The sequence below is a fragment of the Lampetra fluviatilis genome, chromosome 33 (genome assembly GCF_964198595.1).
Source record: "Lampetra fluviatilis chromosome 33, kcLamFluv1.1, whole genome shotgun sequence".
NCBI classification, from domain to species: domain Eukaryota; kingdom Metazoa; phylum Chordata; class Hyperoartia; order Petromyzontiformes; family Petromyzontidae; genus Lampetra; species Lampetra fluviatilis.
Window position 1 is genome coordinate 1,588,664 of NC_136307.1, and position 16,365 is coordinate 1,605,028.

Genomic DNA, 16,365 nt, shown 5'->3' on the forward strand with positions numbered 1-16,365 from the left:
CCCCCCCCCTTTTTTTGACAGCAGTCCAAACGCGAGTCTCACTCTGCCATACCCCCCCCCTCTCCAACCCCCCCCCTCTCCAAACCCCCCCTCCCCTCTCCACCCCCCCCCCTCTCCAAACCCCCCCCCCTCTCCAAACCCCCCCCCTCTCCAAACCCCCCCCCCTCTCCAAACCCCCCCCCCTCTCCAAACCCCCCCCCTCTCCAAAACCTCCTCGTACTCCCCAACGAGCGGTCTCGACCCTTCCAATGTCCCCGACTCCCTCCCTGTCCCCCCACCCACCCCCGCTCTGACTAACATCCTCTCCATGCACACATCCACACAAACACCCCCCACCCCCTCACCCACCCACCCTGTTCCTGGGCGGGGTCGCTCCTTGTGCTGCTGCTGCTGCTGCGCGTATCTCGAGCGAGCTGGTAACGGGGGGGGGGTTAGTCGGCAGCCCCTCTCACTGCGCGGGGCAGAGCGGGCGTGAGTTGAGCAAAGGAGGCGGCAGAGACACAGACGGAGGAGGTGGTGGTGGTGGTGGTGCGGAGAGTACAAGAGAGGTTATTGTTGTTGTTGTTGTTATTCTTTTTAATCCATCGCGCATACTCGTATCGCGTATTCCAGCTGGCGCATTTAACAGTTTAACACGTAAAAACAGTGAATACTACTAAACTAAAAAAAAAATTCGTTAAGTATATAACAAACAAAAAAAATCAAACGCTGAAACATTAAAAGTAAAAAAATATATCAAGAGAGGAAGACGCCGTGCCAAGTCCTGGGAAGGAACGAGAAGACGTGTGTTGTGCGGCTTGTGGTAAGTACAAAAAAAAGTTACACAAACATTGTAAAGTAGGTACAATAATAAGGGTGATCATCTGGTATACGTTTAAGAGAATCCAGATGCGTTATAAACAAACGCGCTGGATTTCGCGAGCTTCGCGTCTGCGGTCGTGAAGCTTTTCGTTGTGTCTCTGAATTAGTGAAAATTGGCTTTATCGTAAGAAAGCTTCACGTTTGTGTGGTGGTGGTGGAGGTGGTGGTGGTGTTGTTGCTTTGTGAACTTATGTCCGTGCTACTTTAACGTTGTTTTAAGAACGGATGGCAGCGGACCGTTGCTGCCATCTCTGCGAGGTGGTGATGCCGGCGGGGGGGGGGGAGAGTTTGTGTTTGAAATGTTTACAGCCGCTCTTCATAACGTGACGATCGCTGATTTTCTTTCACGTTTACGCGCGTTTTGAACTTAATTGCAGAATTTTTGCTGCGTGGAGCTATAAAATGTAACTTTATTTTCTGTTAAACTTACTTTTGTAACTGTTGTAGATGTTCTGATGTTGCTTATTTTCAGAGGGCGCAAATTGCCGTTCACGATGCCCTTTACGTAAAAATTTTATCGAAATATATATTTGTCAAAACATTTTCGTCATTGATCATTCTCAACAATTGGGGCAAAACGATTTCGCCACGAGAAACGAATTATTATCGACGCTTGCTCCACACGTTTTGTCGGAAAGGCATGAAAGTCGTGGCTCTTATGGCGATTTAATCTTCTGTAATTGTCACACGACAATCGCGGTGTTACCGTTGACCGAGTGAAAGACACTCCTGGGAAATATATTGTAGATGCCTGCTTTGGTTTGTCCCTTGGTATACTTGGCAATTACAAGACGTATTTGTGCGTGGTCTTAACGAGGCTCTCTTCGACACACTGACACACGTGTATTCGCTGCAGAAGGAAAGTAGTGCCTTCATTGACAGTTTTTGGCGCCGTAATCATTGCTACGTGACCAGTCGGTGGGGTGACAACACCCTTGCTTATGCAATTCCCTTCTCCCCTCGCCTCGTGTCAATCGCCCCCTTGCTTTTCTTGCACCACAACTCGGCCGGACGCCCAAGGTCTGACCGTACCCATGGAGTAGGACTTGGAACGGGTGGGCAACACGGCTGATGTTACGCTTGGGTAGAGCCCCTTTTTTAGTCAGCGCCTCTCTCTCTCTCCACAGCCACCAACAGCCCCCCACGACCGCCAGTGCCCTTGCCTCCACGCTTGTGCCCCCCTACCCACCCCTCTCAGTCCACCCACACACGGCCACTCCCAAACGGAGCCCGAATAACTTGGTCCTGACAAACTCGGACAAGTTGCGAGAGACACGGATGCCATTTTCGGGATGAGCTTGTTGCCCGATGGGGCTCGCAGCTGCCGTGAATACTCCGCGGGGCTGTTGCATTTTCTCTCCGTGAGACCGTGGCCAGGGCGTGACGGGGTGTGTGTGTGGGTGGGTTGAGCAATGATGTCGTCTTATCACCAACTAACCAAAACTTGGTTTTTATTCTGTTGTTCAACGCAGCAAGTACGTAAAGTCACGAACACGAGGGATGCACAATGTCTGAAGGACCGCCATACACGTGTTTGTCATTAGGCGCCCCAAATCATGGTTTAGGAAACGGGAGACGGAAGAGGAAAGAGAACCTAGGAGACTTTTAGTGGAAAGCTTTTCAACGCATCTTTGACCCATTTTAATGTCACGAAAATCATGATTTTTACATTCCGTGTACGGTTTTTGTTTATCATGCTGCTCTTGCTGTTGAAATTTGTTTTGGGAAAATTTATTCAGCCCAAAGCGGTGCTGGGGCTAGGGGCTGCAACTAAAAACTCGACGCTTGTGAGTTAAAGTCTTGGTCGGGTGGGTGGGTGGGGGAGTTAGATTGAACCATCATCCCGAGAGGGTCCGTAAAATGAATACCGCTCGTTTCTAGATGGAAAACTCATTTCGATAGAACTGCTTTTTGTGTTGAGTTTGTCGTCCTTCACACGCACCTCCGATTACCACGGTCGGCTACGTACGGTGGGACAGAAGTTCAACGTGCATACGTGCATCCTGTGGAGATACTGGCTCCTGCCATAGGAATGGGGAATTCTCACAGCATCCATTGGCTCGGGGTCGCCAATGGATACGAGTACCAGCTCACGTGGTTGAGCAGAGAGGCCCTTTAGTTCATTTGACGCGTGTTTATGTTGAGTTAAAAATAACTCCCAAACAAACACCAACCTTGTTGTGAAAGACCCAACGCAAAAGATCCCTCGGTTTAATCTTCGACGAAGCTCATGGTCCACCTTAAACCGCATCCACTGCACAAACCATGCCAGCAGATGCGGGATACGCTGATGATGCACAGATGGAAAATTAAAAACTCTCCAGTAGTCGTGTGCGACTGTGGTCATCCAGAACGGAGACCGTAACAACGTGTAATGACACAACGCCCCGATCCACAAATAGGCACGAGAATATCACAGCAATGATACACTCCACTGCTCCAGACGCAGTTATTTGGCTTGACCGCCTGAATGTGACATTGTAGTTGCTGCTTTGCATCCACATCAGCCATATGGAAAAAGAAAAAGGAGGTTGTGCCGAGTGTTGATCGGCGCGAATCCCAGACGTTTCACTTAATTTACTTTTCTTAAGAAGTTAGAATTTCGTCTTGAACCAGCATATATTCTATAATCCTCTGCGTGCTCCTCTTTATGTCTCTGCATCGATCACTCTAACAAAGGGCATATATTACAAACATCTAAACCACCACCAGAGAGCCCATTTCACTAAAACTTTGCCGACTTCAAAAGAGTGGGGCCCTCCAAAAGAGAGAGAGAGGGACGAGGCAGTCGTAACGGATAGCTTGCCGCTGACCGGCATGCGGACCCTGCCCATTTTAACTCGCACCAGGCTTGGGAGAAACACGTGTGCACGTTGCTGCCACGGTCTGGGCCACTCGCTCCATTTATCTGCCAGCTTCCTCCATCCATCTGCATTCCTGCCATTCCTGATTCCTGTCCCTAATTAGCTACAGTCAGGCTAGAGCTTCATGCAAGCCAGATCGCATTGTTCTGTGCCTCTGTGGCATTGCAGTATTTATCCGAGGGCCTTAAGTAAATCTTTGTTTTCGTCTTTGGAAAACATGTAAAATGAAATCAAACACGTTCGGAATGGGATATTTGATACTCACACTGACTCTATTTAAAAATGTTGCAAACTTTAAATAGGTGGAACATTTGATTGGTTTTCTTGAATTACGGCTAAAGATTGTGGCTGGCCTTTGTAACACTTCCACAACCTTGAGATGCAATTTGTATTCTTAGTAAACTGTTAAATTTTGGTATCCTCATCAGTGAGGGCAATTTACTGCTATGTGGAGGGTTCCCCAAGGCCCCCACCATCAAAGTCCACGACTTAATTGCACTTACAAATATCTTCTTATTCTCGAAATGTTATTTAGCATTACAATACATTTAACACAAATGCTTAATGATAACCTCAAACATCATATTGATTGGCTTTGTCGGCAATAAAATAGTTGAACAATTTTTTGCAAGCATGTTGTTAAATTTCCTAAACAACTTTGTCTGTGGCCTGATGATGCCGATTGTAATTACCGGCAAAACCTTACGGTCCTCAAATTATAAATGTTGTGGGTTTACTCTCCAACACACCGGTCTGCTGAAGTAGTAACGATTTGGCACGTTTTGTTTACGTGACAGGCCTTACTAATTGGCTGTGTCGGGTGGTGGCGGGTGTAACGACACATTTATATTCACGTGATCTCACCCAAAAAAAACTCTGGATTTAATCAATCTTTAGTTTTGAATCTGAAACAATTCTGTCTAGTCACGAAAGTGTGGTGGTTTTTAGTATTGTAATATCTTTCACTGAAATTGCCGATGCATCTTTTTACTTATTTTTACTCATTACAAAAAAAAGCTTCATAGTTTTTGGAAATAAATACAAATGACACGTACACAAAAATCATTAAACAAATAGGAAGCTAGGAAATTGGACAAAAAAATAATTGGGATGTTGTGACCGTTATTTCCATGGTATCTTCACTTTGCCACTCCTGTGAACGACGAGGGATAGTTGCTCCGTGTAAAGAAACGAGTCGCAGGGTCGGACAGCTGGAAGGAGTGTGAGGTTGGCTCCTGAGAGAGAGTGGGAAGAAGATCCAGGATGAGTTGTAGTGATGGAGTTTTACCGTTGGGCAGTTTGTCGAGAAGAACTGAGGTTATGGGAAGAAGGCACGTGGTATCAATACTGAAGCCTTTAAACAAGTGTGTGATTCTGGTTAGGAAACTTACAGAAAGGATGTCGGCTATCGAACGATCTTGACATGACTTATATTGGTGTTTGCTTTCCTAAACATTAAACGCTTAAGCAGTCGCTCAGTATTCTTGGTTCTTTTTTTGTGGATTTCATACCTGGTGATGATTGCTTGTGTTGCAGTCGAAACGTCGTGAGAATCTTTGTTTTATATTAATATTATTTTATTATTTCCCTTCTACGCGACTTTACCGAAAGAACCAAGAATATGAATCCCTGCAGTCACGAAAGCTTTAAATCAAAATTCAGTCGCTCGGTGTTTGTGATCGGGTGATTGGTTAACATTTACAGGTATGGTGATAGGTTGAATAAGCTAATTATTAGAGCGCGATGAAAGTTGGGCTGAAAGTTTGGCCCCGAGAATTGTGGCCATGGGCAGTTGTAGCTCCTGAGGTTGGACACTTGTGCGCTGAAGGGGAACTTTGCCAGGCTGACTTGTGTAGCGAGCACGATCCAGGATAGCACTCGTGCATGCTTGGGTGTCAGCAGGAAGTGAGAATGTTGAGATAGGAAAGGACTTTGTGCACTTAGATAGGAATGTGCATAAAGCCATTGGCTTGCGTGCAGGATTATTAAAGAGGTGTATTTCACGGCAGAGCATATATTTTTTTATGGCCCCTATAAACCACTTTAGAATTGTAGATAAGTCAACGCTATTGCCAAGACGGATAGATCTTTTCCGCTGGAATTGAACAAAGCAACGATATGGTTGGAGCCTCAGGTATTTCATTGTAAAGCTTACAGAGCATGCAAGGAATGCTATGGCAGAAGAGGGTAAACCAACTTGGAAGTTCGGAGCAGAATACGACACACGGGCTTTTGTTATACGCTCATGCTCGGTAAGACGAGGCGGTGACGGGTGGGGCACGTGTGGCAGGATCGAGAAGGGGGCAGGCGCCTGTCACGGGCATTAGCGTGGCACCCAGTGGTCATCAGTGACCCGTGAGGGGAAGGCCTGAAGCCAGATGGCCGATTGCTGGAGGAACAAACATTGGCGGAGAGGTCTCTCCAGTGATCCAACGGAGTAGAGGAAGTGACAGCGAGGAACGGGGGCGCATCAACGGCAGCGGTCGTCATGACCTCTTCAGCTCGCGTGAGCGTCGCACGAGGCTTGAGAACAATGGCTTGAGGTCCCTCGGTGGTGCGGCCGGAGGTGGCCTCGGCATTACTCGGGGAAATCTGATGTCACTACATATGTACCAATTCTGCGGCGCAGCGGCTCTGTGATACCGTCGGCTTGTATGCGCGTGTGTGTGTGTTGGATTTCTTTCGCAGCGTACTTATCCAATCGTGCTCATCGGAGGTGCAGGGCGGGGGGGTGGGGAAGGACAACAAACTAACAAACTAAACACACAAATTCTAGATTTGAAGCTTTCGTGACTGCAAGGATTCATATTCTTAGGTTTTTTCCGTAAAGTCACGTAAGTAAAAAATTAATAAAAGTAAAATAAAAATAAAATAAAAATCACGACGTTTCGGAGGCAACACAAGCTTCCGTCTTCAAGTTACTTGATACAGCTAACGTGCTGTGACGGTTCCACCTGAAGACGGAAGCTTGTGTTGCCTCCGAAACGTCGTGATTTTTATTTTTATTTTACTTTTATTAATTAAAAATTTTTACCTACGTGACTTTACCGAAAAAACCTAAGAATATAAACACACAAAAGCAGTTGTGAAGAAGGGGCCCACTTGCTGGGTCGTCATCCTGCGGCGAAGCGCACAGCCCTGCGGTTCGTGAGAGCCGCTTCCCCGGCGTGTGTGTGAGTCGGAGTTGGCAGGCACCCCATCACCCTCTTATCTGTGAGCCAGAGATGAAAAATTGGAGCGTGGATTTTGTGATTCGATACGTGGTAAAACAATAATGTTGCCTGGCCCCCCACTCCCCCATCGAGTAGAGACACCACGTGGAGCATGAACTAAACCTTTTTTGTTAATTAAAACCACGGCTCGGTAAACGAACACTCTGCAGACATTGAAGGTGAATGTAGCTTTTGCTGCAATCATAATATTTGACTTGGAAGTATGGTTCTCTGTTGAGTGGTCTCTGGAGAGAACCTGCTTTGAATTGTACAAAAGTGAAAAATGTTCAGTCGCAATTTCTTTTACAATAATAATAAGTGAATAACGTCAATCCACTGCCAGATGAAGCCCCCTCCCCTCCCCCGCACCGTGTTGATTGCAGAGGTTACTTGACCATACTTCACCATTTCGATTTAAAGCTTTCGTGACTGCAGGGATTCATCTTCTTGGTTCTTTCGGTTCTTCACCTGAGGACGGCTGCTTGCGTTGTGGCCGAAACGTCGTGAGAATTATTTTATTATGTTTTATTTTCATTATTTTATTATTTCCATTCTACGTGACTTTACCGAAAGAACCAAGAACATACTTCACCACGTTGGTCAGTGCGTGGCCGGCGACGTGAGTCGCTGTGTTCATGGCGCTCCGCGACAACCCACACTCCTGGCAAAGTCTATCGCAACGTATAATAATCACATGTACATCTTACAATTTTGTTACTTTAACGATTACTCCAGCAGTTTCATCCCTACTTTGTTCCTGTTTATCTCTGCTTATCATTCAAACCTGAAAGTTATCTTATGCTTCAGTGAACATACATGAGATGTGTTAACCCGTTGCGTATCGGTACGAGCCAAGCGTGTTTTAATCCAAGGCTCAAAGGGGTGGACAGGGGTTGACTCTTACTGGGAAAAGGGGCATGTTTAATAACACTTACCCTTCTTATTTATATTCTTCTTTTTATGTGTATCTTCCCATATTTCTCATAGCCATGGCAATACGCTGACATTTCCCAATGTGTTGCAGCAGTATACTGCCAGAAATACAACACTCCGAGTATCAAATATTTATAACCCTGAGGTCCGATGCTGGCAGAAGTCTACCCAAGGTCATGTGTTCGTACTGTACGCGCTGTGTGGGGCCATCACTGGATGTGACTCTCGAGGTCGCATCAAAACCCCGATGAAGAGTAACTCCGCCGCGTTTAGTTGCGTCCACGCTGGGAATGTGCTCCCCGACTTCAGCGCTCGGCAGGGGCTAGCATGGCGACCTTTGGTCAAACAGCCAACACGACCCGCAGAGTGGGTGGGGGAGGCTGTCATCCAGCAGTAGAGATGGACGAATTAAAGGGCCGTTGCAGTGACACACACTCTGCTTGTGTGCGCCGTAGATGTGCTGGTAAAGTCTGCGTTTCGTGCTTGTTAGCGCGGCGTTGCATACGCATACGCATTGCTGTAATTAAATCTGTTTACGTTATGGGGCTGCTAAAAATTTTTGTGTCGACTTGTTTATGAACGAGTTATTTTCGGTGCAAAGCGAGATTTTTTTGTGTGTGTGTAAATTGTGACAGGTTCATACTGTACACAGGAATTGGTCGGGGGCGCCTGGGTTTGAGTGCGTGACTCGCTCACTTTGACTCCTCATCCCTCCCTGGCCCCGTCAGAATCACGGATGCCCCTTTTGTGAGAAGCCGGCGGTCGTGTTTTTGTTGTTCGCCTCCTCCCCGAACGGCGGCGACCGTGGCCCCTTGCGGTCGAGATGGGAACCGCAGCTCGGCGCTGCTCCACAAACGAGAATGTTCTCGAAAATCTCCCAAGCGGGAAAACAACTTGGCCCCCCCCCACTCCCCCCTTTGTTCTTGTTGTTGTTACTGTTAACGGCGACCAAAGATGCAATGCAACGGCACGGAATCGGCTTTGGGATACTGATTTGATGGGGGGGGGGGGCACACAGGGGCTGGTTTGTGTGGGTTGGTGAGGGTGGTTTGTGGGGGTGGGGGCATCTCCCACATCGAGTGTCGGTGAAGGGGGTCTCCGCTTATGCCACGATTATCGCTCCTGAGATTTCCACGATTATCGCTCCGCAGACTGCCACGATGATTGTGGTTGTAGGCGGCCACGTGTTTGCTGGCTTTAGTAGGCTGAGGAGGTGCCCTTTGCCCTCGCTTGCACGCACACCGCGGTCCCAGCAGCAGCTGCAGGTGGAACCAATTGAGATCTTGTAAGAGGGCACTGCAGAGTAAATGGAGCAGTCCGCGCATTCGCATAACCTGAGAGCAACTGTTAACAGTTTCACAATGGGTTCTGTAAACGCCGGGGCCTGTTCAGGTTCAGGTGGCGTCTTGACATTCAAGCCGAGATGTCTATTGTGTCCACTGCGTCACCGTGATGAAGCAAACTTGAGCCTCGAGCCCGCAAGGCAGCCCTACGTTTGCATTACCGCTGGCTAGTCTAAAACAGCAAAATCTGTGCAACCTTAGGCTAGAAAGCAGGGCGTATTGTGCACTTTTCAATGTTTTTGGTTCTTTTACCGTTTGAAAAAAATATTACAGGAATGGTGAATGTGGGTGGTCCTGTGATTCTAGGTTTTAATTCACAATTATCAAGTAAAACCAGACAGGTTTTTTTTCCTTTTGAATTTCCCGTTCCACTTGTGTTTTTTTTAAATATCAAGCTTGTTCAGCCAAACATTTCAGTATCAACATTAAAAAAACACAGAGTGTGCCAAGACTGGCTTACACAGAGTGCACTCTACTCACAACCGAACATTTTTAGTCGAGATTGAAAGCTCATTTCTTTAGAACCGCTTTTTGTGTTTAGTTTGTCCTTCCCCTCTCCCGCACCTCCGATTTAGCATAGTTTGGCTACGTACGGTGAGAAAACAATTCAACGTACTTGTATACACAGCATTTCCCATTTTCAAGTGAGATCCTTCTGCCCAGTATTGTGCGTCTGGAATAGTTTCATGGTGTGCGATGGCCAGCGCATTGAAGGTGGCTGTGCGCGTGGGTGCAATTCACGATCCGTGCCTTTACAATGCTCCTGCGGCAGACACCTCGCGCAAATCGCGATCCCATTCACGCGCTGTTCCACTGGGTGTGGGGTTCACTTGACCAGGAGATGGTCAAGTGAAGGAGATGGTCAAGTGAACACCACGCCCAGCAGTTCGACGTAGGAGCATACACACGCACAGCGCCATCAGCCGACTGAAGTCCTGGGAGACTAATGCTCCAGGTCACGATTGTTCACTTGACCAGGAGGTGGCTTCTGGGTCACAACGCTCCCAACAGAAATCCCGGTGACTCACGGTGACTGAGATCTCATTGCTGCGGTTGAAACATCTCAACTAAACCTGGTGTCTTCCCACCTTATGACGATTGCTTGTGTTGCAATCGAAACGTCGTGATTTAATTTATTTTATTCTATACCCACGTGACTTTACCGAAAGAACCAAAGAGTATGGAAACGCGGTGTCGTGCCATAACACGTTGTCACGTGTAAAGATATGGTTTCCCCCCCCCCCCTCCAAATGTATTATTGACGGGCCACTTGGCAATCACTTTGATTTGAGACTTTTCGTTGCAGATGCAGCGTTTACAGCCTCGGAAAGCATGCACGTTGAGTGATGACTAAAAATGTATTTCTGCCACCGCCGAAGGGTATGCGAGCACTCGGCATGTTCATCACGGCGGCGCCACGCACATGTGGCATTTGCAGCAGGGGGCCGACCGTTCCGATCGCGGCACGAAAATGAGAGGAGAAAATGAGGGGCGCCGCCGTGTGACCCCCCAGTCAAGTGGGATGGGGCATCGCGTTGGAGGCACAGCATGCAGCGTTAATTTAGCAGCCGCTGTGGTATGGCTCGTGCGTAAAGCCGCTGTGTCCGTCTCCACACTCCAGAGATTCGTTTCTGGAATGCCCGGCATTTCGTGGTGCAATATAACCTCTGTGTGCCCAGCGCGAGACATTTGAGCCATTAGCCACCCTCGCTTTGCTCCGTGCTGCCCACACAGTGTAGGCATTAATTGGCATATTTCAACATCGATTCTCAGGTTGTGGACTGTACTTAAAAAATAGTAACAACAAAAAATGGATGATCTTTCAATGGCGGTGAACAAAATAGCCATAGCCAAGGATGATGAGTATCATTTTAAATGCTAAATCACTGCCATTTCCCGGCAATCTCGCAGTTCCACACCTGCAACACCGAACGATCCTCGTGGTCGCCCATCAAAGTTCTAACCAGGCTCATCCTTGATGAATTTGTGAGATCCGTTTGAGGATGGGCACATTTAGTCCGGCGGGGCTGCAGGTAGGTGAGTGTTAGGTGCAATCTTAGGCGTGAAAATTCCTGTTGCATGGATTCATGAATGGACGATCGCTCTCTGGCTACGTCAAACGGTCATTTGCCAATGTGCATTGGTGCTGGCAGGTCCATGTTGGTGAAAGAGTACTGGAGTACACAACTGGAAGGTGTGGAATGAATGGAAAGGCCAGGCAGAAGAAGTGTTTGAGTAAGTCAGACATTGGATCGGGTCAACAGGTTATCATGGACTAATGAGGCTGTAGATATTTTATATGGCCAAGTTGAGTGGAAGTGCAGTGGTTTTCGCATTGCGCTATGGACCTGATGACCTGAGTTTGGGTCCTGGCCACGGCTAACATCAGTGGTGAGCAGTGGGAGGGCAGTGCATTGTGAGAGCAGAATGCATATTCAAAATCAGACCAAAGATTTAGAAAAACTTCAGTGGAATAGATTTGATTATTTGGCCAAGAAAAGTAAAGTAGGTTGTAACTGACGCATGTCAAAAACTTTTGCATCATTCACTTTTATTATGTATAATGAACTTATTTTGCACCATACACAGCCAACCTTGCTAATAGGTGTGGGGGAAGGAAAATAAATAAACACAAAGCAGTTCTATCGAAATGAGCATTTTATCTATAAACTTATTAGGCGCCTTACCTGACACTGACAAGTGAAATACTGTTGCTATTCTGGGTCTATTGCCTGTACAATTTTTTCAGAAGCAACCTGGCCATAAATGACAGCTCGACGATTTGGCTTATCACGTGTACATTTAAAGCAGCCAAACACTCGAAATAATACGAATGGAGGTGGCAACACGAGACAGTCGGGTAATGAAAGGTCTGTCATGTGTCGTGATGGATGTAATCCAACGTTGGGCCTAAGGGATCACGTTTGAGAAAAGCCAATTGCCCAAGTGGTATCAGAAAACCCCAGTGCAAATCTCAAACCGGCCGTAGTTTACATTTCTGACTTTTGGATACACTGTGGAGGGAGATGATCGTACTTGGGTCAAGATGAATTGACCCGGACTTGACTCAGATTTCTGGTGTCCGCATCCGGGAAGAGGAACACTCGACTTGATCTCAAATTTTGGTCCAGCGACTGACGAAAATGCCGACATGGGCCGTGCTAACTCGCAGCAACTCCGAAGCCGTGGCCTTGAAACGTTGCGCGGGGCACGTAAGTGATAGCGCGGCCGCAGACATTGGACTGCTGCTGGCACGGAACGCGCGTGCGCCAAATTAGACCGCTGCTCGCTAACTGCCAGGGAATGAGACGTGCCCACATTCTGATGTGGTCGACATAATCACGAACACCCACGCGCATAGACATCGACAAAGGGGCATTGTAATATGGTAGATGCGCGTGGCTTCGTGGCATCCACGATGAGATGAGGTGGCATTCAATATTGTAAACAAAAAACAATGGAGCTCTGGATGTGCGTTCGTTGTTTGTGCAATTTGAAGAACAAATGAGCTAAAGTGATTAAGCACGCAGATATTAAGTGAGTTGTTTTTGATAGTTTGATAATATATTTAGAACTGGAGTATTTAGCAATACAGTTAAATTTCGATTTAAAGCTTTCGTGACTGCAGGGATTCATCTTCTTGGTTTTTTCGGTGAAGTCACGTAGAAGGGAAGTAATAAAATAATACAAATAAAACATAATAAAATGAAACAATTCTCACGACGTTTCGGCCACAACGCAAGCAGCCGTCCTCAGGTGAAGAATGAGACACTTCAAGCTAGGAACTTACATATAAGCTGGGTTGGGGGTGGTAGAAGAGCGCCTTAACAAAAAGAATGTGCATATCAAGATGAGTTTAGCATATACATGGGAAATGCGCAGGGGGCGGGGGGGCTTCAAAGTCATACCATGCCCACGCACTATGCAGGATCAAGAGCACCAAGGGGGGGTGCAGGGAGTAGCATTAACAAAGGAAAGGAATGCCAATGATATGTAGCTGCAGTTACTAAACAACACCGAAGAAAACTAAGGTATAAACTACATACAAAGACTAAAATATAAACTGCATAGCACCATCAGTATACTTACTATACTCTACAATAAGCTGAGTTACTAACAGCAAGTAATACATTACAATACTACGTCGTAAAAGTTATATAATATGCTTCCATCTAAACTTTATTCTCTTACATCAACCGAGCATATACCGTACTATATACTGCCATAGATAAACCCAACATTAAATTATATACTGTATTGCAATAAACCACATTTCAACATAACACTATGTATTATTCTACCTACCCTAATGTGTATCAAAATGGTTTATTACGTCCTTCCAATGATTGCTAAGCCAGAATCCATCTTCTCGATTAAAATTGTCTCTGTGTTTGTATATGTGAATCGCCTCATGAACGAATCTCTCATGATAGCCAGGTGGCTTGCAGAGAACCTCTGTCTTGGAGAAGTCAATGTCATGTGAGCCCACTGAGTTGTAACAGTGATCTGCCACGGCTGAGGTGTTTGTCCTACCGTGTTTCAGGTCAGCTTTATGTTCACGGATGCGGTCCGAGACATGTCGTTTGGTTTGTCCAATGTAACTGCTACCACAGAGGCAACTTAGTTTGTAGACACCAGGGTGCTGTATGTCTGGAACCACATCTTTTACAGACGGTACCAGATCACGGATTTTATGTACTGTGTTGAATCGGACCTGGATCTTGTGTTTAATCAGGATTTTGGAGATCTTTTTTGTGACCCCAGCAATGTAAGGTAAGGTGATGGTCTTGAAAGGCTCCTCAACAGGATCCTTCTTGATGGTTGGAGAGATGGCTTTGCGGATTGTGTAGTCGGAGTAACCATTAGCCTTAAGAGCTTGGCGTATGTGTTTGAGTTCACTGGAAATGTGTTCATGGTCGGATACGCATTGGGCTCTATGATATAGAGTCTTGATGAGGGAATTCTTCTGGGATGGATGGTGGTGGGAATCCGGTTTTAGATAAGCGTCCGTATGGGTGGATTTCCTGTAGACAGAGTGGCTCATTGAACCATCAGGTCTCCTTTTGATTAGGACATCCAAAAAGGGTAGCTTGCCATCTTTTTCGACTTCCATGGTGAATCTGATGGCTGGGTGTATGGAATTGATGTGGTCAAGAAATTGGTCTAGAGCAGGCCGGCCATGTGGCCAGATGACAAAAGTGTCGTCTACGTACCTCTTCCATAAGGTCGGGCGTAGAGTGGCAGTCTGGATGGCGTCCGTCTCAAATTTCTCCATGAAGATGTTAGCTACAACCGGAGATAGGGGGGAGCCCATTGGGGTGCCTTCAATTTGCTTGTAGAAAGTTTTATTCCAAGTGAAGTATGTATTGGTTAAGCAGTGTCTCACCAGGGGGGGTACCCCAGCATTCAGTCCCTGATGAACCAAGTCTTCAATGATTGCGATGGTGTCAGGTACAGGAACCTTGGTGAATAAGGAAACCACATCAAAACTGACAAGCAGGTCGTCTGGGGACAGGGCAATCCCCTTGATTGTCGATACCAGGTCAGTAGAGTTTAGTACCGCAGAGGTGGTTTTTCCAGTGAAAGGCCGTAGGATTTCAGACAAAAAACGAGCCAATTTATAGGTGGGGGAGTTGATAGTAGAGACAATGGGACGAAGAGGTGTATCTTCTTTATGTATCTTTGGTAAGCCGTATAATCTTGGTGGCCTGGCTGCAGAAGGTTTCAACGAGAACTGTTTGGTCTGATCAAATAAAGCGGTTGAATCAGAAATGATATTGTTGGTTTTAGTGACATTTTATTATGTTTTATTTTTATTATTTTATTACTTCCCTTCTACGTGACTTTAGCAATACAGCTTTCTTTCTCTTTACGATCATTAGTGTGCCATTGTTTTTTTACAAAATCGCATTATCCAGCATACTCCAATAATTAGGCCCACCGTTTACCATACAAAATTTGGTATAGATGCCAAAGAACATGTAATATATACACAAATATATTGTGGATATTTTAAAGAAAATACTTTATAGACATTAATCTGTCATGAATATCACATTTCCTTACCATTTAATAAAGTTTCCGAAAATAAATCTCGCACTCTTCATTGGACAATTTCTACACTTATTTATTCCATTGCTTGCAGAAGCATCATGCGCCGCATACGTTGTGCTGGCACAAAAGTAAATGTTTTTAGCATACTGTTCTTGCGTACGGCAACAGGTTGAACAGCTAAGTGCCAATGTCGAGGTCTGCTAGCCACGACGAGAGAGCTTCAGGAGAGAGAGAGTTCGTGTCGTTTTGCCATCCCATCGCAGATGACGGTGCTTTCCTGTGTAGCCCCTTAGTCGTTGTGGCATTAAAATGTAGATTACAGGTCATGAATTGCCAATGGAAAGTTAAGTACCGAAGTGATATCCCAGCGAGATGTGGTTTTTATTTTTTGTACCAATGTTTCCTAAATTTTTTGTGAGTGTTGGAGTCCCGATTGAAAGCTTTCGTGACTGCAGGGATTCATCTTCTTGGTTCTTTTCTACGTGACTTTACCGAAAGAACCAAGAAGATGTTGGAGTCCCCTCTGACAAGCTTGACTGTCGGTGTTCCTCTTCGGGAAGGCGACGACAAACACAGGCACGGGCGCTGAACCGTCGATGTGTTTACACCGGTTGGAAAGGGGAATGAGTGCGTGTGGAATTATAAACAAATATTTGTGGCAGCTGTTACGCCGTTTTAGTTTGTTGTCCCCCCCCCGTACCTCCGATTTTTATAGCACGGTTGGCTACGTACGGTGCGAAAGGAGTTCTACGCACGTACACACGATGACGAGTGGCACGCTGCTGCCTCTGCAAGTTGTACTCGGTGGTCTAGTAACGACATCATCAATAGTGTAGTGACTACATCATTAGTGGTGTAGTGACTACATCAGTGGCGTAGTAACTACATTATCAGTGGCGTAGTGACTACATTATCAGTGGCGTAGTGACTACATCAGTGGCGTAGTAACTACATCATCAGTGGTGTAGTGACTACATCAGTGGCGTAGTAACTACATCAGTGGCGTAGTAACTACATTATCAGTGGCGTAGTGACTACATTATCAGTGGCGTAGTGACTACATTATCAGTGGCGTAGTAACTACATTATCAGTGGCGT

The 16,365-nt window shown here is 46.3% G+C and overlaps 1 protein-coding gene across 1 annotated transcript in view; it reads left to right on the forward strand.

Moving 5' to 3' along the window:
- Positions 1-482: 482 nt before the first annotated feature.
- The window catches only part of LOC144943924 (neuroblast differentiation-associated protein AHNAK-like), a 63,371-nt gene continuing 47,488 nt past the window's right edge, over positions 483-16,365 (forward strand). Inside the window, exon 1 of the mRNA XM_078871791.1 lies at positions 483-802. The gene's annotated coding sequence lies outside the window, so the exon portion shown is untranslated. The remainder of the gene's footprint in view (positions 803-16,365) is intronic.